Below are 26,179 nucleotides of genomic sequence, written 5' to 3' on the forward strand. Positions count from 1 at the left end.
TTTCTCATCCGGAATCACTCGCGCGCAACGCAACAACCAATCTACGCAGGTAACCGATATTGAAGATTTCATTTCGTCCGTGCTGCTACCCGGACGCGGTGGCGCAATATCAAATCATAGCTGCCTGGATAGCCTTTCACTCAGTAACGCTGGCATTTATGTGTGGCCACACTGAGACGACCTGAGGTTGGCGCTTTTTTCTTTCTACTATTTTTTTTCTTTCAAGACCATATCTCTACCTGAGCCCTAACAGTAACTTTGTGCTTTGCGACTTTATTTCTTACCTTTTTATACTGTTTGTATGTATGATTTTTTTCGATCAATGACATGCCACTTGCGTCCATAGAAACTACACACTTTTTTTTCATTTGCATTGTTCTTTTCTTGCAGTTTTGGTCTCTCCGTTCTGATTTTGTTATTTATTTACGTCCTCAGGAACCTTCAACCTCATGTGACTATTACTGAAGAGGGAAACCTCAAGAAAACATCTGCACAAACTAGATGCTTCATATGAGACCATACAGCAGCGCACAGGTAAAGATGGAAAAATGAAAGAGCACGAAACGTTAAACCAGTTTCAAAACGTAAGCACAACGAAACCCGAAGCATCGGCATCATTGTAGTACTATAAACAGTTCAGGTTGAGCAAATGCAGAAGGAAATGATACTATTTCGCATTAGGCGTAGCGCAGGAGAAAATAAAAAGACAGGTTGATACGCAGAACAATTGTATTCTCGCCAATTTCCAAGCACGTATGACACCTATTTTGTCTAGTCGACACTTCCAGTTTGGGTGTAAAAATAGCTGGCCGGAACTTCACGACCTGCCAATGAGCGACATGCTGACTGGACTGTAAAAAAACGCTAAATTTCTAGCCAATTTCCACAATTATCTAGCTGTAAATTCATACCCATTGGTGCGTCATCATCATCGTCGTCATCATCATCATCATCATCATCATCATCATCATCATCAGCCTGACTACACCCACTGCCGGGCAAAGGCCTTTCCTATGTCTCTCCAATTAGCCCTGTCCTTTGCCAGCTGCGCCCACCCTACGCCTGGAAACCTCCTAATCTCAACCGCCCACCTAACCTTCTGCCGCCCCCTGCTACACTTGCCTTCTCTTGGTGTTAAAGAAAGCGACTTGTGCTAAGCAGTTTATTCTGCCACTCTTTTAAGCTCATACGGCACTAAATAAAACTAGGCATGTGTTTTTCTACGGTTATAATCTGCGGCACAGGGATATTGCATTACAGGTGTCGTCCTCGAATAATGGCAAACCATTGTTTCGGCATTTTGTAGTATTTTTGAACGGACAGGACAAAAACATCCTTGTGTCTTCCTTCTCCCTTAAATCATCTATATTCTTCATGTGATTACATTTGATATGATTCCTATCAACTATTTCTAGAAAAACGGCCACGTCTTTAAATGGCACAGAATGCATAAGGCGCGTCAGAAGTGTACCTAAAGAAAAATACGGATTTGCTATCAAAGTTCCTTATGTGTGAGAATTTGGTAGCCACTATTTTGAATAAAAATACTGGGATCCGCATTCTTGAACGTGACTGCAGCCACGGAACACAAAAAACGAAACGTACTATTTGCATTTGACGCGTTTGGTATACCCTAGCTCAAAACTGTCCAGGACCAAGGGACTGGCTTCGAGTAGTCTAGTCAGGAGCTTAAAAAGCTCATTAACTTTTTGGAGCCCTAAGAATAGTAGTTCAGCGCACTGCTCAGATAAGTAAATTATAGAGGCCCTTTAAGCACCCCCTTCCCTTCCTCCACAAACGGCAAGGTTCAATCGAGGGTTCTGTGGACCGAAGCTGTGCACCAGGACAGTGGGAGCCTCCACAGCTGTAAAGATGTTGGAGTTCACAGATGGTGCACGTACGCAAAGGGCTGGATCAACTCACGCTGACAGCGATGCGCCGTACTTGGTGCAGAGTACCATGACAAGGTGCCATTGTAGTTTCGATGCGTTACGAAACTTCCCATAAACGTCATACATTCTACGAGACACTGCAAAGCGTTAGCGGTGCGACCCTGATATGCTCATAGAAGTCGAACGGAATGCGCTTCATAAAGTTCAGAAGCATGGTAGCTTCCTTACGTCACCGCAAAAGTCAGAGAGAGAAGGTCTATGGTGGAAGCCGTAGTCCGTTGCTTTGAAGCCAAGACAGCTTTGATGCGTTTGAACAGAGTCTTCTGGAATGCGCTGAAAAGCTGTTACGGTGGGGTTAACCTGCCAGCCCACGAAATACAGCGGGTTGAAGACGGTGTTTCAGACAGGAGCTGAGGGGGGGGGGGGGGGGGGGTTGTTTGGGGAAGCTTGTTCGTCGATTGGAAATTGCTGTTATTTGTCCGTAGGATGCCAGAACAGTTCGCAGAAAAGGATAGTCCAGATGCAAGCTGTCGTTGTTCATCTAATCTGAAAGGTAGGACAAAGAATCGTGATTTTTTTTGCAGGAACAGCTTTCTTACTAAGTCTTCCTGGAGTGCGTGCCATTGTTGTCATCCTCATTGTGCTGAGTGTATCACGACAAGATCAATTACGTCATCGCTCGTGAATGAATATGATTAAAACCAGTGGAAAGTTAAATTAGAATGCCGGTTAGAAATGATGTGGCATTTGGGGCAGTACGCGTATTTTGTACTGTTTAAATTTGTTTTGATTTAACTTGGTCATGACGTGACTCGTGACGGAAGCAACACGAGATGGGGAAACGAAAGGCCAATCAGCGACTAAGCCGGCCGGGCCGCGGAGCCGCCGCTAGCCACGCTACTACTGCCATATCCAGTACCATTTTTTGCCAATTCATAGCACAAACACCACAGAAATCTTTTGTACGAGTGTGTCACTCATTGGAAACGAAGAAAACATGAGAGTAAATCTAGTTTTTTCTATAGACTAATAGTTCCAGTTGCACTTCTAGAACAGAAAGATGTCTTTCCACATTGCTAATCTAGGCGCTGTGATATAGCCGATTTCTGAGTAAAAGGGGCAAATGTGTAAAAAACAAAAATAAGCACTAAAAAGTAAAATTTCTTTTCAAAAATTTAGCTTTTCTAAATAAGCCTTGTCCACATTATTTTAACGAAGTTTAATTATTGCAGCTTTATTATACCATTGCTGCAGAATATTTTATTATTACTCTGTTTAGAGTCTTACATAACCTACACTTGTTGCTCGCGGTCAAAGAAATATTTATTTGTTGACGAAAGGATGTCTGTTTAATTGTTTTCTTTAATTACAGCACTGTGTTTAACTTGTTAGGGTAGGCTAAAGAACTTCAATATCACAAGTTGACCGAGCTACTCATCCAGAAATGATCTTCAATACGCCTAAAACAGTATCAAAAGCCGTACGCACCCTTTAAAGTTCACAGTCTTTTAGCTCCATGCAGCGCTTGCTTTTCTTGATTGTAGTTTCACATGACTGCATGAAACTTTTCTAAATGCCCACAGATACAGTGCCTTGCAGCATATATAAATTAACATAATTATGCATGTATGCTTACATGTATGCATCTTCTAGAGCCGGTATATAGGCTAATGAAATGATCATTCACTACAAAATTGGAGCGGATACAACGTCCGCCTTAAGGGCATGACACGATAGCGCAGTGAGTTAATTTCTATATATGCAGGAGTACATTTTCTGTTTTATATTCATAGCTCGTTGGAAGTCCTCACACGCCTCATGGCACAGTGGCGCAGCAGTTAAGCGACGCGCCACTGCCCTGCGATGGCAGGTGCAAAAAACTGAACAATCACCACTGAACAATCACCACTGACGGCTGAACAATCACCACTGCCTGTGTCATGTAACAAGGTCTTTTTTGTATTCCCATTTCATATTTATAGTATGCTGCACAGATTGGCAACTACAGTACGGAGGATTCATGTAATCACTTAAAATTGCTGGAAAGGAAAACAATATGCTCAGAATCAACAGTAATGAATAGTTTAATTATCCACAGTCAGGTGCTCTTACTGTGGCGCAGATTTTGGGCCACAGCTCGCAAAACGGACTTCAAGCAGCCATGCGCAATGCAGAATGGCGGCATTAACTGAACGTGGACAGCTTTGGGGACGAAAAAGGTGGGAAAAATTATGAACAAAAACGGTAGTGAACTTTCGTAAAACGATCTTTTGTAAACCCACGCTAAAAAATGTTAATGCCTGCCAGGTCGTGCTTTGCCTGTCGCCCTCCCCTCTCCCATTTTAATCCACCATGGCATGAATGGCGGCTGAATTTTTCACAAAACACAATTACTGAGGGCCTCGCGGAGTTTGTTAGCCTGGTGGCATTGTATACCATGCCAATGTTTTATTATTTATTATTTATTACTTAAAATAATGCAAGTTTACATCAGCCTGTTATAGGATGGGGAAAAATATAAATCATGAAAGGAACCCTGCTAAAAAAAGTAAATTTCATTGTATATTCAAAACTCTGTATTGTACTCGCACCATGAAACACTTGGACAAAAGTTGTTCCATTCAACGGTTGTTTTCGGTGTTAACGAGCATTTAAAGACAACAGCTTTTGGTTTATCCGGCAAAATAACAAAGTTGGGATTGTGTACGGTGAGATAATGGCTCTGGTAGCGTATGAACATAGCGAAGTCTAAATTAAACTTATTTTAAGGAACTAGAAGAACAAAATCTTCGCGGCGATAAACATTATTGTAGATGGAAGTTTAGGAACTTGGGTTTGGATGGGTAAAATATGCCGATTAAGTTTTATGATAAGCGGAAGATATAAATCAGAAAGGTACCTTTCGCACTTTCTCCGCTTCTTTTATCTGGGACTGCTGCTCTGGGTCCTATATATATTTTTATGCCGTAATGTTGTACTGACCATATTTTTATAGGTCTGAAGTTTGACATCTGGTGTTCCAATTTCCAGCTGCCGTTTTAAGAAGCCGAGCTGTCGTTGAGTTGATCCACCTACGTGATCAGTTCATTGAGGATAATTCATAGTATTTGTTATTGTAACGATTTTATTAGACAGTTCAATTAACATTTCTTGTATGACGAAACAAGAGGCAGTCGTCTACAAACAATCGTGTTCCAACATGAAGATCTATATTAAGCGCAATGTCCTTAATTTCAAGCAAAAAGAGTACAGGGTGCTAAACAAGACTTGAAGGAACCTCTGATAATAAATTCCATGCAGATGAATACTCACCCACTATTTGAACAATATTTTTCTTGTTACAGAGATAAGCGCACACCCAGTGCAATAAATGCCCTATCTAGACATCTTTTTTTTAGAGAAGTTTATAGTGACACACTTTATCAGATGTTTTCGACAAATGTAATGCAACCGAAGCTATCGGTTGTCTCGAGCTAAAAGTTGGTGCGAAAGTTTGAAGGGTTTTAAATAGTTCGGTGCCGAAAAACATGTTGCCTGCAATAAAATAGTTTTTGAAGTTTCCGACAAAATTCAGTAGATATTCTCTTTACCCTCCCCACCTCTGGGGCCAGTGGATAGCATCAGCTGAAACTCAGTGCCAGCTAGACTTAGTATTCGAAGCCTTTAATCTTTTAAAATATTTCTTAGTGGTTACAAAAAGGGAAGTATGTCCCTCGTATACGACAGACTGAGCAAGGTGCTTTACTGCGGTCTATATTCTGCAAATCAACCTTCGGTCGGGTCGCTGCTATCGCGGTCAGGCAGTACTTTCGCGCGGTGCCAAGGTGCATCGTTAACATAACTGCACATTTCATCAGGTCAATTTTCAAAATATGAAATACCCGCCGCGGTGGCTAAGTGGTTACGGCACTCTGCTACTGATCCGGAGTACCCGGGTTCAAACCCAACCGCGGCGTCCGTGTTTCGATGGAGGCGTAACGCTAAGGCGCCCGTGTGCTGTGCGATGTCAGTGCCCGTTAAAGATCACCAGGCGGTCAAAATTATTACGGAGCCCTCCACTACGGCACCTTTTTCTTCCTTTCCTTCTTTCACACCCTCCTTCATTCCTTACCTTACGGCGTGGTTCAGGTGTCAGCCGATATGCGAGACAGATACTGCGCCTTTCCTTTTTCCCAGAAACAGGAAAGCAATTTGGATGTGTACAATTCGTATTCTTACACTTTGACGCTTACCCGCCGCGGTGGCTCAGTGGTTAGGGTGCTCGACTACTGATCCGGAGTTCCCGGGTTCGAACCCGACCGCGGCGGCTGCGTTTTTATGGAGGAAAAACGCTAAGGCGCCCGTGTGCTGTGCGATGTCAGTGAACGTTAAAGATCCCCAGGTGGTCGAAATTATTCCGGAGCCCTCCACTACGGGACCTCATTCTTCGTTTCTTCTTTCACTCCCTCCTTTATTCCTTCCCTTACGGCGCGGTTCAGGTGTCCAACGATATATGAGACAGATACTGCGCCATTTCCTTTCCCCAAAAAACCAATTTTTATTATTACACTTTGACGCCGTAATAATAGTAATAATAATAATAATGATAGACACTTTATTTTTCAGGAAGCACGTTTACAAACTTTAAGACAGGTCTACCCAAACCTTAGAGGTTTGTAGGGCAGTACCCGGCAGTCGGTGAATAACAAATATATTGAAAAACAGGCGTGACAAAACAAGCAAACAAATATAAACCTTAATAACAAGAATAAACAACAACAACAAAACAGCTTAAGTTATTCACAGAAGGGTTTTTAAGAAGTGCTTTAATTGTGACAGCGAAGAAACTAGAAAGACCGAATCAGGCAGAGAATTAAAAACTTTGTGTCTATAATAAGTAAGTTATTGCATTACCGTTTCTTTCACTTACCACTTGCATTTAGTGCAAAACGAACACTATTCTATTACAGCACCAGATTTGTTTTGCAACCACAGCAATTAATGTTCCTCTCTTGAGGTTGCGATGGCAGTTTCTGAAAGCGGTCGCTTACAGGCAGCACATGAGGGACCACCAATGGTCCCCCAGCGGAAAGTGGCCTGCGGGGTGAGCAAAGAGGCTCCATACTGGCCTTCATGTCAGCCTCAGGCGGATGCTCTGTCCACATGTTTGCTTTATATCGAAGCAAACGCCCGGATGACGGCAAAAAGTGGAGGGGAGATGCGAAAACGCTAGATAAAGTGTTTCCCTTCCGGAGAGGAAAGTGCTCTGCGGGGCACCAAATAAATGAGCCGCGGGGATTTGGTAAAAAAGACGGCGAAAACGTGAATGGCCTGCAGCATGTCGTGGACTTCTTCGATTTTCTGTTTTCTACCAGACTAGTTCGTTTTTTTCTTCCCTCCTCATAAAGAAGATCCGGAGCTGGGCATCCCGGCTCCATGTCCCCTTTCAGGAATCGTGGAACGGAGCCAAGCGCTAGACGTGTCCATGATATACCCTCTCCCTGGAAAACCATAAGTAGTACGCGACCACGGCAGCGATCTGAGAACCTTGCCGTAGAGCCAGCGCAATGGGAACTGTCGCAAATGAAAATCGCACGAGGCCAAAAATTGTTTCCTAAAGAACGATCATCCTGGCTTTTTCAGTGATATTTGAGATATACCGCATAAAGACTGGGTACTTTTACAAAAGCTTCTTTAGGAACTTTCCTGTTGCGCTCCATAGAATATGATTCACGCATGATTGCCTGGGTCGCCATGGAACATAATACTGAAAACTCTCAGTAAAATTTTGTTTAAACCGCAGTGAATTTGTCAGTGAACACACATTTCTCACAAACACACGTAATAGCTCATGGTGAGTGGGTTATTTGAAGGTATTCGACATTTTATGTTTCATAACTTCATAACGGCCTTTTTCCTTCAGATTTATGGCGATGGCTTGTGCTCCCACGCGAAAACTGTTCCGAGTGGGTGTAAAAAAATATATAATTTGTTCTTCAAAAATGAAAGTGCTGCCTTACGTGCTCTGTCGTACATGGTGAGAATGCTTGCCACAAGTTTCGACTGAATCTCTGATCAGGGTAGCCGGCCACCTTTTCTTTAATAATGAGACGCCTCCAGTGCAAGACTAGCTCAACTTAAACGGAACTGCTATGCCTCCTTAGCGATGCGCGCTTCTTATTTTCGCCAATAACGAATGTGCTTTTTTGTTAATTGGTTACGCGCCCATGCGCGTAATTAGTGCCGTCGAATCCCTCTACTCCTCTCTCCCAAATTTTTTCTCTTTCTCCTTTTATTTCTACCTTTAGCTCCAGCGATATTTGATTACTTGATGACAGAAATGTCACGACAAGATAATTAAACGGCGCACCCAGAAATGCTGTCGCGCGATGTGCACAAATTACGCTCGAGAAGTCCCGCAGGACTGCAAGACTCACAGGCGAAGTTTCGAAGCTGATAGGATTACGGCGCTGTCTGACGCAACCATCGGGAGTCCGGGCGCCCCGGTAGGAATAACTTAATTCCCAGGCTTGTGCATACTTAACGTCTATTCGGGCTGCTGTTATGTGGATACTCCTCTGCGATATAGAAGAAGTAGCCTAATGACTGTCAGTTCTGCATAATCGGGAACGTGAACATGCATGGTGATTCTGCGACTCTCTGAAGGAGAATGACGTCAGTGAGGTGATATATTTGGGATTGCTGATCTATCAGTCACAGTGAGAAGCCAAGCAGGGTGGCCACTGTTGGCAATTTTGCGCCAAATTCGCTAAGTTCTAAGGCTGAGAGGCGACTAAATATCAGCGTTGGCACCTTGGTGCCTCTTTGGTTGCTTTAGAAATTTTTAAGTCCAGCTTTTCCAGGCAAAAATTTTGAACATTGGAAAAGTGTAAGACACTGTTATGGAAATATTGAAGCTAATGATTCATTATTCTGGTAACCAGCAAAATCTTTCTTTTAAAGTGTTTCCATCGACCGCATTGCAGAGTTAGGACTGCCATAGAAAACCAATCGGGAACGCTTTTGACGATAGGAAAAATATGAGTAGAAAAAAAATACAAGAGTGAGTCGGTTGATCTGCGAATATATTGATTTTTGCAGTGAAACCTTACATCATATGCAAAAAATTGCATTCGTAAACGGTCTCCCGCTCAAAAATTCCTTTGTCTACAATTGCTGAGTATGTTTACCTCTCTACGAGGGGAATGTTTTTGCCACTTCTAAAGACACGCCTAAGTTTAATACCAATTTTAACCTTTGTAATGAGTACAAGACTACGAAACGCGATCATCTCGAGTGTCATAATAGCCGGAGAATTACTTCGACTCGTGGATACAACAGATTCCGAAAAAAATTTCAATAATGGTTGACATTGAAAAGTATATTCCTGTTCATCTATTCGGTTGCAGGGTGCACACAGACAAGGATTCATTAAGAAGCGCAGCAGGTGCTGATCAATTAAACCGCAGCTGTGGCCTAGTGGTTTGAGCATCCTTCTCGCAAGCGGGGATGTGCAGAATTCAATCCCCAGCGTCGCCGAGCCCCCACCAGTGATGCAATAAGTACAAGCTTTTCCCAGACCCGGTGCTCGGCTTATCTGGGTGAACTGCATGAGAAAATGGGTCGTTGACCCCAATACGAGTGGACCAAAAACTCCTTAAGACAAGGTGCTCTATGGGCCGCAGATGTCCTTTCACAATAAAAACTTATAATCGTTATCAGGCGCTAATCGACTCAACAGAACAGGCGCGATTGTACACACCGAGTGCGATAAGATTACATAATGCTCCTCACGAAGATTAAGCGCGGCTCGATCAAAACAGAGGGCACCTACACGCAAGCAATAACCACTCGCATGTTTTTATATTTCCAGAGGCAAATGACATTCAGCTGCAACTGTGCCTCCCCAATACTTCGAAAGCGCTTCGCAGGCCAAATTCCGTAAATTCGGAGACAGTAGCAAGCTGTACAAGCCTGTACAAGATCAATTACACAACCTGTTTACCCACCGCGGTGGCTCAATGGAGGTGTTCGGCTGTTGCACACAAGGTCGCGGGTTCAATCCCTGCCGCGACGGCCGTGTTTAGTCGGGGGAGAAATTTGAAAGCACACATGTGCTGCGCATTGGTCTAAATTATTCCGTATCCTCCCTACGGCGGCCGTCTTAGCCCATGTGTCGTTTGAGGGCACTAAACAAAACAAAAAGAAAAAAAGCTTCGTTATGTTCCATCTCACTAGTAGTTGGCAACCGTGCGGAACTTACAGCTCTCTCCTCTAATCAGGGCTGCTGGAGCACAACATATAGTCCCTCGAATACGTGAGCAGTGTAGAACAATTATCGAACAGCTAATACAGTAAATGAATAGATAGTTCGGGAAAGTGTTTTTCAAATACAGCGAGCTTTGCAAACAGTGGTTAGATCGCCAGAGAAAGAACGTACAGACAGAGCTCTGCGGAGGCCTGCTGAGAAATGGTACGCCGCCATACGGAAACATGGCGTCCGTCGCGTCGGCCGTGTCTCTTGTTTTCTCTCCATCTAAAGTGCACTGTTTACCCAAGCAAGCGAAGTAGTTAGCATTGAAAGGTCTCGAATCGCTTCGCATTGAAGAACCAAAAGCTTAAAAAACATTAAGCGATACTTGTTGCGAAGATAGAGCAGCTGACTACTGGTACTCCTTCCTCCCAAAGGATGGAGTCACCAGTCAGCGAATACGGGTGCTGGGTAGCGCATTTATAGAATGCACGCCAATATGATTGGCTCAGGTCGCCGTAGTACCTACAGTGCCGCCGACCACTTGGGATATGAAGTATAAGCGTAGTTCTGGCATGGAGCAGATGCTTACCCCTTATAAAAATGGTGTATAGACAGTTTATAGACCTATTTTAGACTCTATTGCCTTCCTACAGATATTTTTGTCTATTTGTAGTCTATAGACTGTCTGTAGACAGAAGTCTACTAATAAAGTAAGGTCATAAATGTATAGAATGTCTGTAGACTCTATAGGATTTGTATTGCCTATATGCTGTTCTCTAGGGTTTTGTCTATAGAGAGTCTATAGACTGGTAGCCAACCGGAACCCCTTTCTGGTTAACATCCCTGTCTTTCCCTCCTCCTCTTTATCTATCTATCAATAGACAGAAGTCTATGGACGGGCTATGCACTGTCTGAAGAATTTTTTGTAAGGGACAAAAGATTCTGATGCGTGACATCAAGAAAAGCTCTCTCATGAAGCTGCTACTTCAGCTTTGAAACGTGGAGTGAGGGTGCGTTTCTTCAGATTGCGTAGACAAAAACGTAACATGGAAACAAGATGAAGCTGAAGTTACTTGTGGCAACACTGGTGGTCGAGTTCGAGCTGCGGCTGCAGGTCAAAACTTTGTCAAGGTTTGAAGTTCTTGGTGACCTTCAGCAGGAAAGGAACATGAACTACTTTGGGGCTCGAAGCCATATATTGTACATGATTATAGACGAGTAGTAAGCATAGTTATTGGACAGTTTATTCCATTGTTTACCGATGGTTACAAATTTGGCGCCGAAATAAAATGATTGGCTACTTTTGGCTGTTAATGGCCGTCGTTCTGGCTACTTACCCCAACTGGACAACGGGCATAGCGGAGGAAGGCGACTCCGCTAGATGACGCAAATTGGACTTGAAAAGCGCATTTCATACGCGTCTGGGCAAGTTAAGTTCAAAGAGACCAAGATTGGAAAACATTGCGAGGGGAGTCCAAAGTCAGTTCAAAGCACAAGAGCACGATGTTTTGTTCTATTTATGCTGTATGTTGTCAGTGACCGTGTTGAGTGCAACATAACTGAGACAAAGTTCCATGATGGCTGAGTAAGTGGATTTCCACGATTTCAACCAGCGCACAGAAGACGAGGCACAAACGAAGTGGACAGGACAGCGTCGAACTTATAAATGCACTTATTAGAAAAAAAATAACACAAATGCTTTACCTCGCGCCCTGCCCTGATTCACCTCTCGCGATAGTAAGGCCATGGATGGCTGGCTAATACCCCCAGCAGCTTGCCTCATTACCCGGAAGGCCTCGGCACTTTCCCCAACCTGTGTGGGTCTTTGTGAAGAAACAACCTTCTTGCGTCGAAAAATAACAGCCCGCTTAATTGAGTGCTGAGAAAATAATGTTTCCGCCGTACCTGACCCGCATTCTCTTGAAGATGGTAAGGTAGATGCAGCGGTTCAAAGAGATAGTGAAGATTCAAGAGGTAAGAATGCATGTGACCTAAAAAAAAAAATGTCACCCAATTTGTTCCCCTGTAACGTCGATATAGTGTGCCAGGTTCCTTCGTCGGGTTTCTTACATACGCATGCTAAAGGGCTGATGCATCAACGTGATCACAGGAACACATGGATTCCTTGAACTCGTCGTCGTCAGCGAAGCTGGCTTAACATTGTACTTATTGCACAAATGGCAATTGCATACCGTGTAAACCGTTATTGTCAATACAGGACTGTTTTGTTGAATCGACCCACTCTGTCGAAAAAATTTCCGAGGCATTCCACTTGATGAAGAAATATAGGAGGTGTATCAGCCAGTCACTCCTGGCCTTATTGTGAAAGATGGATCTAGTTGAGCAGGGACATTGATCAGCGGATTAGTGTTGCACTGTGCCTCAAGCATTGACACGTTCGTTTAAAAGGAGGAGGCGCTCATGAGTATAGGTTTTGAGTATAGAAAAGGTCTATTTTTGAATAAATGCACTTGTAAGTTACGTGCTGTCCTGCACCCTTTGCCTCCACCTCGTCTTTTGTTTCCTAGTTGAAACTATGGCGTTCTATTGCTTTCAACGGACATACTGCAAGTAGTCCTTTTTTGTAAAATACAGCAGCACAAGCCTAGTAGTATGTGACGCGTGACGCTGCAACACTGTAACACTGTAAGGTGCAAGTGGGCTTTGATGGGCGGTTTAAGAAAATAATTCTGAATACGTATCCCAACCTGGGGTTCCTTGACGTGCACTTACATCGCACATGACATGGGCGTTTTCAAACTGCTTCAACCAAAATGCAGGCACCGACGCCACAGTTACATGCCCCGAAGGAACTTCTGGGAAGTAAAACCAGAAACTGAATGTGAAGACAACTCGCTTAAGCAATCTAGGTTTAGGTGTCTTAGCCGAAATAAGGCGTTCACAAGAATGAGGCTTCTTTTTATATCACAGCCATGATAAGGCTTGGACAAGAATGAGTGCCTTTGTAAAAAGTTCGCCGATATAAGGCATTTATTGAGTCCTTTCTAAACGGGTTAGCCGAGATAAGTTGTTCACGACAATGAGCTTTTTCGCCACGGCATTCACGCTTTCATGATCTCATTTCGTTGAAATGCTTTGGGGTGGTCTTCACGAATACGCAACCTCATTGTGTAGTGAACATATGTCGCCGTTGAGTGGGTTGGTTCGAGATCTTTATATCTTTAACTTCTATTTATCCGACTGCTAAAGAAGTTCCTAAACTTACAAAAACCAGCTTTGCCATCTGCGTCTTAGTAGTGAAAAAAAAAAACTTTCATGCGACTCGTCTATTTCCGAAAATGGCTGCTTTGTTACTCACTTAATTCTGGATATTGCATGGCCTTACTGCAAAATATGCCTAGAAGTTACCGAACAAACCTTGTTAGCGCAGAACTTTATTTACAATGGGAAGCGAAAGTTCGGCCTTTGATTTCCAGAAGCAACATGTTAGAGAAAGCAATCAGAGAGGGATAATTTAGTTAGCGCCTATAACGAAGCCAACCATACCAAAGATTTGCAACGTATGTTCGGGGCCTATAATAGGAAAATTCTGTTACAGCGCGCAGAGTGCGATGCGTAATTACAAAGCTAGCCAGCGGGTGTTCAGCCCGCATGACATTAGGTTAGCGTACATCTCTGCCCGCTTAGAACAAAGGATCTTGTGCTGAATGCAGAACTGATGAGCTCTGGCTTTAGCAGCGCTAGAGGATTTGTCTGGCGTTGGTAGTGCCGGTGGAGTCGAAATTGAACCCACTGGGATACAGAAATTGCGTTGTGTTTTCATTGACTTTTGACAATATCTTACGTAGAGTCGCATAAATTACGACGAAACATTGTGAGCACTGCTCAATAGATTACTGACAGTGCTAACTATAGGAGTGCTCAGATCATTTGCAGCACATATGCTTTCCTTTAATTAACATACTTTCTGCCTCTTTCTCTTTGTCACGTTTTGATTACGTTCCTGGAATTTTATCAGCCGCACTGCCTCAATCAGCCCCCGCAACGCACTTAGAAAGGTGTTCGAACGCGACGACGTTAACATGAAAAGTTGGGCTAGTTGGTAAATTGTTACACTGTCTTGTTTCGCTTTCTATAGTAATGCGAGATAGAGAGAGAGAAGCAGATGGACAGAAATTCAGGAAGGTTAACTAGCCGATGCCCAGTAGGCTAACCTACACGTGGGGAGGGTAACAAAGGGGGAAGAAAAAGAAAGAAAGAGTGGCAACATAATCGAAAGAAAAAGAAAGAAAGAGTGGCAACATAATCGGAAGAAAAAGAAAGAAAGAGTGGCAACATAACCAGAAGAAAAAGAAAGAAAGAGTGGCAACATAATCGGAAGAAAAAGAAGGAAAGAGTGGCAACATAATCGGAAGAAAAAGAAAGAAAGAGTGGCAACATAATCGGAAGAAAAAGAAAGAAAGAGTGGCAACATAATCGGAAGGAAAAGAAAGAAAGAGTGGCAACATAATCGGAAGAAAAAGAAAGAGTGGCAACATAATCGGAAGAAAAAGAAAGAAAGAGTGGCAACATAATCGGAAGAAAAAGAAAGAGAGTGGCAACATAATCGGAAGGAAAAGAAAGAAAGAGTGGCAACATAATCGGAAGAAAAATAAAGAAAGAGTGGCAACATAATCGCAAGAAAAAGAAAGAAAGAGTGGCAACATAATCGGAAGGAAAAGAAAGAAAGAGTGGCAACATAATCGAAAGAAAAAGAAAGAAAGAGTGGCAACATAATCGGAAGAAAAAGAAAGAAAGAGTGGCAACATGATCGGAAGAAAAAGAAAGAAAGAGTGGCAACATAATCGGAAGAAAAATAAAGAAAGAGTGGCAACATAATCGGAAGAAAAAGAAAGAAAGAGTGGCAACATAATCGGAAGAAAAAGAAAGAAAGAGTGGCAACATAATCGGAAGAAAAAGAAAGAAAGAGTGGCAACATAATCGGAAGAAAAAGAAAGAAACAGTGGCAACATAATCGGAAGAAAAAGAAAGAAAGAGTGGCAACATAATCGGAAGAAAAAGAAAGAAAGAGTGGCAACATAATCGGAAGAAAAAGAAAGAAACAGTGGCAACATAATCGGAAGAAAAAGAAAGAAAGAGTGGCAACATAATCGGGAGAAAAAGAAAGAAACAGTGGCAACATAATCGGAAGAAAAAGAAAGAAAGAGTGGCAACATAATCGGAAGAAAAAGAAAGAAAGAGTGGCAACATAATCGGAAGAAAAAGAAAGAGTGGCAACATAATCGGAAGAAAAAGAAAGAAAGAGTGGCAACATAATCGGAAGAAAAAGAAAGAAAGAGTGGCAACATAATCGGAAGGAAAAGAAAGAAAGAGTGGCAACATAATCGGAAGAAAAAGAAAGAAAGAGTAGCAACATAATCGGAAGAAAAAGAAAGAAAGAGTGGCAACATAATCGGAAGAAAAAGAAAGAAAGAGTGGCAACATAATCGGAAGAAAAAGAAAGAAACAGTGGCAACATAATCGGAAGAAAAAGAAAGAGTGGCAACATAATCGGAAGAAAAAGAAAGTAAGAGTGGCAACATAATCGGTTTCTCATGCGTCCAATGTGAAAGGCAACGCGAAATGAAAGTGTGGCTGTCGTCACGCGCTGTTTTGGGACGTATAGTTGTACCAAATGCTTCAAAGACTTAAGCCTTTAATTTAGCTGTGACGTCGTTTTCCTTAACGAGTCGGCGCAGGCACAATCTGCGGTTTAAAATTTTCGATTACAAAGTTAAGATTTCGGGTTAAAGCTGCCGAGTTAGAACACATCTTTTGACACGATACCTTACCGCATGGGCACGGCTTCTTTTATCATGTCGCGCCGGCCAGAATAACTTTAACAGTTATATTAGTTTTTTTCAAAAAGCTGCGTTTTTGTTACTGACGTAGGGGACAGCAGGCTAAATATCAGCCGCAAAGGTTTATTGAAAGCTATAAAGCGGGACAGAGAAAGACTATTTCGCTTTCCGGCGATGTGCGTTTCAATCTTCCTTTTGCATTACATAAGCGAAGAATTCAAATCTGTGGCGGAGTTTTTTTTTCTTTTTCCCTTCTTACTGCTCAGATCTTAGATGTTCAATGGAATGCACCAGGCAATCGCAACGATACGGTAATAACCTTTTATTTATTTACTTTTGCTGCGAGGTGCGCAGGACTGCCTTGCCTGCAGCTAAATACGGTGGAAGAAGGACTATTACTCTCTGCCCTTCAGGGCAGGGTGAATAGTGACGTCAGAGTGACACGATCTTGCGGACTCGAGACCCTGAAGACACCCGCGCACTAAACGAGAACGCTCGAAACTCGATCGCGTCAGGAGGTGCGATGCGCATTTCCGTTGCGATTTTCGAGTTCCGACTCACACGCGGACAGGAACTCATCTATATTCCGTTTGGCTGATTCGACCCCGGAGCCCTCATCTTTACCGCTAGGTGGCCCCTGTGTACGTATGCATTGGACTGCATAAACTGGCCGCATCATCTTTACCTTTAAAGTAGCCTGGCGGAGGAAAGGAGAGTACACGATGGGGGAAGGAACGCCGAAACCAACACACTGGGTCTCAACCCCTTCACTCAGCGCGTAATATCTCAAACCGCAACGGGCGAGCGCTGCTGTCGGACGGGATCCATCTGAAATCCTTAGAATACAGCCTCTTCCACATCTCCTCCCTGTGCGCCTTTGCTCCGCAAGAGTCTGGCATCTCCCAGGAAGCCTTCCATCGACTCCCACACGCGTCCTCATAACTTGCATCCGCCTACGCGCAGCCTCTGACGGCTCATACTCGGAAAGGAGACGAGAACCAGCGTTATGCGCCCTGCGTTCCCACCCTTCCAATTTCTACCTATTCGTTTGTTTTTTCTTTAGAACGCACGGCTTACTTACTCCCAGAACTGGAAGAAGCCTTTATTCAAAGACATCCTTCCAAGGTTTCGCGCGCTAGCTACTCGCTCAGAGCGGTGGTGTTTGCTGTCGACTCCTTTCGCTATGACTGCACGCCTTGCAGAGACTCGTTTTCTTCTTTTCTTTCTTTGAACTAAGAAAAAGATAGCACGAGGTGCCGGAGAGGGCTGGCATTTATGTGTTTGCGTTCGCTAGAAAGAATGTATGATACGCCACGCTGCCCCTCGCTCTTCCAGGTTGCTTTCTGCGAACGCGTTCACCGTGAACTGCTGGCCGGAATGGTATGCACCACTGTGTGGTAATAACGCCTTGCGGTGGCGTGGTGCCTAAGGTTTATTTTTATTTCTTTCATTTTTGCGGGCAAAGTGTATGCATGCACATGTCTCAATCCGCAAGGAAACACAATGCGGCCACTGGACCAGGGCATAAGTAGATATGCATGCATACATATAAGACTCTACAGAGCAGTGGGAGCTAGCCCGCGTCGACGAAACTACTCACTAAACTAGCAAGTCAATAAATTGAAGCTATTTTCACTGCGTTAGGGGTATATAGCCTTCTTTCAGAGAAAAAGCAGTGGCCTGTGCGTGCGTGCGTGTTTGTTTCAGAGGCGTGGAGGGGGTGGGAAGGGGGTGGGAAGGGCTAAAAGCCTCTACCCTAGCTCCCCTACTGAATAGAGGCACTCTCGAGGCCTCAAAGGTGCAACCTTTGGAGCCCACTGGAACCCACCGGAAACAATGCATCTCCCATATTCTACGCACCATCCACGCACCCACCACCAGCCTCCAAAAGACCTCCACCGTCCGCCCCTTTACCCTCTCCACCTTCCAAAGGCCTGCACCCATCAGAAGCGCACGCGGCACCGCTGCGAAAAACCAAAGGCGAAACGAAATTCGAGAAAGCGATGCCAAGACACTCAATATAAAAGCAAATTGTACGCCCAATACCGGTAACGCGGATTTGTAGTATCACATTGTAAAATCGCCTCATACGAAACCCACATTGGGTGTTCGCGTGGATGAAGCCAGTACAATGTGGTGGTTGCTCGGAGACGCACCAACCTGAGGGTGCTCCGAAGTTGCGCCCCAATCCACTGTGATCCACTAGGGGCGTACACGCATGTAAACACAAACACGCACACAGACGCGCAAACACACAAATACACACGCAAGCAAACACACAAACGCACCAGAGTTTCATCTTCTAAGGGATTTGGTCTTGGACTGCCATTTCAGAGGAGGTTCTTGCTGGGAAGGCCGTTCAGCAGTCGGACCATAGGAAGCGTCAGCGTTATGCAGCCGCAGCCTCCGCGAGAGGTTTTCGAGCAATGATGACTCACGCCGAATGTTTTTTTTTTTCAGCCGCAGCCTAATTCACCCAATAATTTTTTTTTTACTTTGACGATGCCTGTATGGGTATTAGAAAGAAAATCAATTTTAAGGGTTCTTGCGCATTTGCCCATGGCAGTAGGTTCTCGCAAGGACGAAGCCTTAGAGCCTGCACAGCTGCGTCTATATATATGCATGAGGAATGCCTGAGGGGGGGGGGGGGGGGCTACGGGTTCAGAATATGATTCACGGAAAATGCGAGGCTTGATCGCTGTATTTCTTATCGTAATGAGGACTAACAAATAGCGGACAAGCTAGCTGACGAAGCTGTAAGTCAACAAATCGGAGCTTTTCGTAGAAGTACTATGCAGGTATAAGCGCATGAAAGAAAATAAGCGGTGGTTTAGCTTTGGTTAAACATAGAGTGACGCGATAGCTACAGCTGGCGAGTGGAACTTCGCCATGTGACCAACGACGTGACGAACCACGTGATCACCCACGGCGCCGCACCGCCGGCAACTTCTCCGCACCACGTGACAAACCACGTGACAGCGGGGCGGCGAAGCCACGCTGAAGGCTCAAAATGCTACCGTAATGTAGCTATCGCTACAAAAATTCACAGTCACCTATTTTCATTATGTGTTGCCAGTGGGAGAGAATTAAGAGCTGTTGATGACTTTACAGGAAGTGACGTCACATCCGTTGCGGTGTCTTCGCTGCCCTTCAGCAAAGGGAATGCCCCGGTCGGAAGACTGTGTCAATTCCCTTTACCCAGTGGGTATGCTCCTTTCTGGTGGCACCACTTCCCTGCTGACAACAGGAGAATTTTATGACCAACCATACATTTTGGTCTCATGAGGCTTCTAATAAAGAAGTTCGAAGGTGCTTCGCGCCCATTTGCTTCCGACAGGGAGCTGACAGAGTAATCGAAGAAAGATTTTCCTCCTAAAAAGCGTTGAGAGGTTGCACACCTTTATGTACGTGAAAAATCGATAAGAAGGTAGAAGAATCGGATGTGCTCTGCTTGGACAGTAATAATTTTTAGTGGACAGCGCAGAAGCTGCCATACACTTGATTGGTTATGTGGCTCCGAAATTTTTGTAAAGATAGCTACATTACGGTAGCATTTTGAGCCCTCAGCGTGGCGGTGCCGTCACGCTGTCACGTGGCTGGTCACGTGGTGCGGAGCAGCTGCCGGTGGCGCGGCGCCGTGGCTGATCACGTGGTTCGTCACGTGGTTGGTCACATGACAAACTTAATAATAATAATAATTGGTTTTTGAGGAAAGGAAATGGCGCAGTATCTGTCTCATATATCTTTGGACACCTGAGCCGCGCCGTAAGGGAAGGGATATAGGAGGGAGTGAAAGAAGAAAGGAAGAATAGGTGCCGTAGTGGAGGGCTCCGGAATAATTTCGACCACCTGGGGATCTTTAACGTGCACTGACATCGCACAGCACACGGGCGCCTTAGCGTTTTTCCTCCATAAAAACGCAGCCGTCGCGGTCGGGTTCGAACCCGGTAACTCCGGATCAGTAGTCGAGCGCCCTAACCACTGAGCCACCGCGGCGGGGCCATGACAAACTTCCACTCGGCCAGCTGTAGCTAGCGCGTCACTCCAGGTTTAACCAGAGCTAAACCACCGCCAAATTTTTTCTGAAGTCTATTGTCTGCTGAATAAATAAATAAATGTGTAAACAGTTGATAAACTCGAAAGCATGCAAGCAATGAAAAAAAGCAAGTAATAGTACCCGCAGAAAGAACAAACGTGGGCATGAAAGAAATAAGAGTTCTTACGAGCGGAAGAAACATTCACAACAAAGTAGAACCTCATCCTGTACATAATATTTGGACGACAGTTTTCTAGAACGCTTTTGTAAAGCAACACACGAGCATATTAACATCTTCGACATGACGAGGTTCAATTATATTTGCGTATTTGAAGCCCTAAGAGTACGCTATTCCGCCAAATGAGTGACAGGTGATTTTCGCATTCCCGTATGAGCTCCGGCTACCTCTCATTCAATTGATTAAATTGAATGCCCTACGAGGATATAAATATACCAAAAAATAAAAGTGTGGTGGAGCTAAAGAAAGAGCTCGCAAAAGTCCGTTGTGTGTAAGACTAATACTAAAAAGCTGTATACTAGCTCTCGCTTTGTACCCATTTATTTTCATAAAATGAAACACAGTCGGTGAGCTTCTTGAATTTCAGCAACCATATCATGTATCCAAGGTAGCAAAGCCTTCTCTGTGTGACCCGCGTTGTGTTAAAACTTGATGCTGAGTGCGATGCATGCCTCTGGTGGCGCGGCTGTCACGTGCGCGTCCCATTTGACAGCTGCTTGCCTGTAGGCGTGGTGCACTGCATCCTATCAATGCAATCTGTTCGTCGACTACCAAGGCAGCGAACTAGTCGGTCGGCATGCGAGCTTCGTTAGCGTGTTCAAAACGAGGAATTGCGGTAGACACGTGAGACACACCGCAGGGCCTGGAAGTCGAGCGCCAGTCATGATTCGGCTCCTTTGTTCTTCTCGTCATATTCGATATATAACGAGCATCTTCTCGGTGATGTTCGATATATATCATCTGGTATATGCCGTTCCTTGATTGGAGCTTCCTGAGACACACTTCAGCTGCCTAGTAGGCATGCACAGCGCCTTTCGGGGCAAGTGCCATAACCCTGCAGTCTGTCGGCGGGAATCTCAGTCGGCTTCCTTGCCGGTCATTGAGGTTTGTATTCGTCTCAATAGCCGTCACCTTATAGATGGCTGACCTTTTCATCCGCATATACAGATAGAACAATATCTTGCGAACTTTCACGTTGAAACTTGTACCATACAAGCTATTCAAAAACCATTCTATACATTACACAATCTAGGATTCAGAGCACTGCGTATCGTTATTGTTACTTTTTGTAGATTTTCATTTTTTTAACCTTCTTTGTTTTATAAGCCATTTCTCAATCATCGGCAAGACGATGTGCTGAGTATGCGTTTTACTGAATGGCTTAAACAGGGACATATGTATATGCACATTATTGTTCTATAGAGCTCTCTACTTCAGAAAAAAAATGTATTTTATAAGAGAGTGATGCGCGATATTCCTCTGGGGATAATATTAAAGAAATAAATTTGAAACTCAATGTTAGCCTTCAAACTATAATTTGGTAGTGTAGAAACAACGCCATTGCAATATATCGTGTAAAAGGAAGTTTAGAGAAATAAATGCGAAATTAAATACTAGCCTTCAAACTATTGCCTGGTGGTGTAGAAACAATGCATTGTAAAATATCCTGCTGAAACTAAGTTCACCACATCTCACTCCCAGCACCTCACTCGTAAGTATAACAAGCATTTATTTTCGATAACTGTGTAGTTAACCTCTCAACCTCCGCAGTCTTCCATGGAACTTAGCTAAATTCACCGTTAAAATAATTAATTATGGTGCTGTACTATCGAGAAAAATATTTTTTTTTCTACTAGCTAATTATTCCACCCAAGGAACTTCCTTCCCCAGCATAGGCCCATGTCGTTCCACTGTAAATTCAATAACATTCAGAAAATTTATTTGCCTGTCATCATAGAGATATACAGTACCCGCCTGAAATGTCTCGTACACCTAGAAAACAAAGCCCTTTGGACGACTGCCTACAGCCCATACTAAGCAGCTTCTTCCCATTTATCAAAATACTAACTTCTTGCCATTATTATCTCTGCTGAATAAAAAAATTAGGCTTGCTGGTTGTGTCGTTCACGTGGTAAGATTAAAAGGGTGTGCACTTTCTCACTTCATTTATTCCTTAGAGTCATCGCTATTCCGATCATCGAAAACTGCAGCATCGTTCACATCTAGCTTTAGCTTGTATATTCTTTCTGTGATGTCTTTGCAGGCCGAGTGTCTGCTTTGGTTCGTCCAGCAGTGTTTAAACTGTGTTTTGCTAAGGAGGTGTCTTTGCTGAATTAAAATATTGCTAACAGGGTTGACTCATATTTTGTGCCAAAAATATCTGGTGGTTTTGACGTTCGATTCCCATATCACATGCGTGTAGGCTTTTTCAGCGCACACCATATCTTAAGTGACTTAGTTAATGACGGACTACAGAGCCCTGTTAGGACTGCGATTTTCTACTTAAGCACCGCACATTGGAGAATTAAGCTTGAGGTCCTTGCTTTCCGTTTGCTTTGCTGAGTCCTCCTCATGCTTGTCGTGTAAGTCAAAATCAGATGTTGCAACTTTTGGCATTTGCAACGCGGGGAGAGTCACACCGACTAGCAGAAAGTCTTGAAAACTATCTAAGGCGGACACATGCCGTTATCTCAATAAAACATCATAGAGACATTGAGCACCATCATTAGCCGCGTAGGTTTACTATGCAAAACATCTTTACCATTCGTCATCAATTTGTCGGGTTCTGTGCCCACAGCTTCCGCCATATAGAAAGATTTCCTGCTCAGACTTCCCTAGGCAAAAAGAAAGTTTCACCGTTTGAGGCTACGCATTTCCCTGCTTGACAGTAGCTTTGTTAGTCTGGCAGAGGTCTGGTCATCCTACCTGCTCATTATACGCGTGTATAAAAAAATTTTCCTCGTCTAGATATCAGCTAGAATATCATTAACTCCCATTTTTCTCTGAAAAACCCTGTTCTGCTGCCTATTTATTATTCTCATATCAATTTAATTTGTATAGCTGAAAACAGTACGATTTAACTTTGTTATTCAATCAATCAATCAATCAATCAACCAACCAACCAACCAACCAACCAACCAACCAACCAACCAACCAACCAACCAACCAACCAACCAACCAACCAACCAACCAACCAACCAACCAACCAACCAACCAACCAACCAACCAACCAACCAACCAACCAACCAACCAATCAACCAATCAATCAATCAATCAATCAATCAATCAATCAATCAATCAATCAATCAATCAATCAATCAATCAATCAATCAATCAATCAATCGTTTTATTTTCATCAAAAATTATGAGGGTTGGTTCAGGCAAAAAGTGGAAACAACTTCCACTTGAAACAGCCTGAACCACCCGTATATTCATGGCTTACAGCGTGGGGGGACACGTGTTCAAAGAAGAAAAAAAAGAGAACACGGCAAAGATTTGCGTGCGAAATAAAACGCAAAACATTTTGGCACTTCAGATGTACATTCTGTAAATCAAGAAACATGTGAAGGAAGGCGGTCACAGTTCTCAAATATATCACAAAAAGAAGTGCATCAAGTGATCAAAAAAGGCTCTATAGCTTACGCTCTATAGCTATCCTTCGGTCCGCACTGGTGAATGCTGACAGGGCAGATCTTCAGAAACGTTTCTTTTGAAAGATACCAGTAAGCTGCTGTTCTAGTTTCCACTCGGGAGACTCGGCAGAATTACCCAGAGAAAGATATCCATGGCGGGTGCAAGAACTCGATGGTTAAGGGGCGCTCGACAGAACATACTGACGATTTCCGAAAAAGCCTGTTTCATGTCTAAAGACTAGCGTTGCGACTGGGATCCCGATATGTGTCAAGGCCACGCACCACTGCCGGCTGCGTCAGCCTTATCCTGGTTTTGTGTAGCTTTCAAGCTGACCCAATACACAGCGTGTTTTGAAACCATATTTCGCTTATTTTCAGCCCGCGTGCCTTTATGCCACCGCTACGTAGTATACAGATGCGCCATTCATAGTGTGATGCAAAAGGCACCGGGTCATTCTGGCTTGGAAAGGCATTGCGGGAATGTTTATGGCACACTCCACGTTCTAGCATTGTAAATGTACCAATAGGAGGAATTTCCGCAATATAAAAGAAGACACTATTACGAGGCCGTGAATTTATATTCAAAGGGAGCGGCTTTTGTGCTCACGCCTCGTGTGGCCTGCATTACTCGCGTTCTGCATTTGGCCATACTGTTACGGCTGTTCCTTCTTCACTGAATTTCCCTCTCTACCTTTGTAGGGAAGAAAATTTCGTTTCTTTCACTAAACAGCATTGAATTCTTTCTCTGATGCGGCTGCCGAGGTGGTTTATTATTTTTTCGCTCAAAACGAATGAATTTTTTCTTGAACTTTGTATTCGCGGTTCTTTCAGTTAGCACACCATGTAAGATGTGCTTAAATTGTTTGCATGAAGAAATGGGCTCCGCTTGTTCAAACCAGGGTTTGATTCACTCGGTCACCTCAGCCAGTTCATGCACATGGTTATGCAGAGGCGAGATACAGGAGATAAAAGTGAATGCTGTTCATGGTGAAAGATGCTTGTTGATGATAGTGATCACCATCACTGAGAAAGAAGGAATCAACGTTGAAAGTCCAGCCAGCCTAAAGCCCGCTTGAATAAAATCAGAGCTCAAAGAAGTGTGTAGCGACAGGACGCCTACTGGATGCTTTAGACAAGAGCTGCTCCTTTTGACGGCGTGCAGTCCGAATCAGGGAGTGGCAAGGTTGCTCACAGCGTGCTTCCCTTTGTCGTTCAAACGGGCTGTCGCAGGATCCTTAAGCCAGGAAAATAAAGGCTCTTATCGTATAAACTAGGAGTTAAGAAAGAAATTGCTAGTAATGTCGTGTTTATAAAAAAAGTTGCTAAAAAATCCTACCCTGATGCGCTCGTGGTTGGTCTCATATCGTAGCACCGTGCTGTTTAGTCATAACATCCCCGTCATTAAAAGAAGTAACTTTGTTTTTTTTTTCCTGCGATTTAGACGGACCAGGATGTAGCTTTCCTAGGCGCGAACGCGCCGTTTTCACTCTCGGGGAGGTTTGAAAATAGGGTAAGGAAAGAGAGTATTACTATTTTCACTTTAGTTGAGAGAAAACTGACGCCAACGAATATTTTTAAGTTTACCCAACGTTTCGGGACCAACTCGGTCCCTTCTTCAGGGGTGATTAAAGTGTGCCAGCAGCAGCAGCAGTGGTTTGCTGCCTTCGAAGGCCGAAGAGCGAAGGCAGCAACCTGCTGCTGCTGCTGGCACACTTTAGTCACCCCTGAAGAAGGGACCGAGTTGGTCCCGAAACGTTGGGTAAACTTAAAAATACTGGTCGGCATCAGTTTTCTCTCAAATATCTCAAGAACCCACCCAGACGGAATTCCGTCGAATATATTTTCGTTCAAATTATTTTGACTCTGCTCCCGAGCGTGGGTCAAGGTTCCGGCAGCGATCTCTCGAAGGTCGCTCGTGCTTTCACAAGCAAGGCCAACGAGCGGCACAACTTCCCCGTCCATTGTATGAAGTTTTGTTCTCACGGCAGCCACTCCACTACACCACGTGGGAGGGAAGCACTGTTGTGTGACGCTGTTCGCCGCCTTATTCCTTCTCTTTCCCCTCCTTTTTATCCGCTGTAGTTGTAACTTGCACGTAACTTGTAACAAGTTACGTCTAACTGTTCTAATACGCACAGTGATGGTTTGGCGCTTTTAAATTGATTATTGTTTTTTTCGAACCATACACGTATGAACAAATTAGTTTATTTTGTTTGAAGGGGGTTTAACGTCCCAAAGGAATCCAGGCTATAAGAGATGCTGTAGTGAAGAACTCCGTAAATTTCCGCTAACTGGGGATCTTTAACGTGCACTGACATCGCACAGTACACGGGCCTCTAGCATTTCGCCTCCATCGAAATTCGACCGCCGTGGCCGGGATCGAACGCGCGTCTTTCATGGGCAGCAGCCGAGCGCCATAATCGCGCAGACACCATTGGGGCACATAAAATAAATGAAGCGCGAAAAGTGCATGACACGCCATGCTGTATGTGCTTAGCTATACGGATCATATATTACTGTGTATTCGAAGTTGGCGGTCTTTGGAAACAAAAATACATTCACAAGT

This window comes from Amblyomma americanum, chromosome 9 (assembly GCF_052857255.1).
Source record: "Amblyomma americanum isolate KBUSLIRL-KWMA chromosome 9, ASM5285725v1, whole genome shotgun sequence".
Lineage (NCBI taxonomy): Eukaryota > Metazoa > Arthropoda > Arachnida > Ixodida > Ixodidae > Amblyomma > Amblyomma americanum.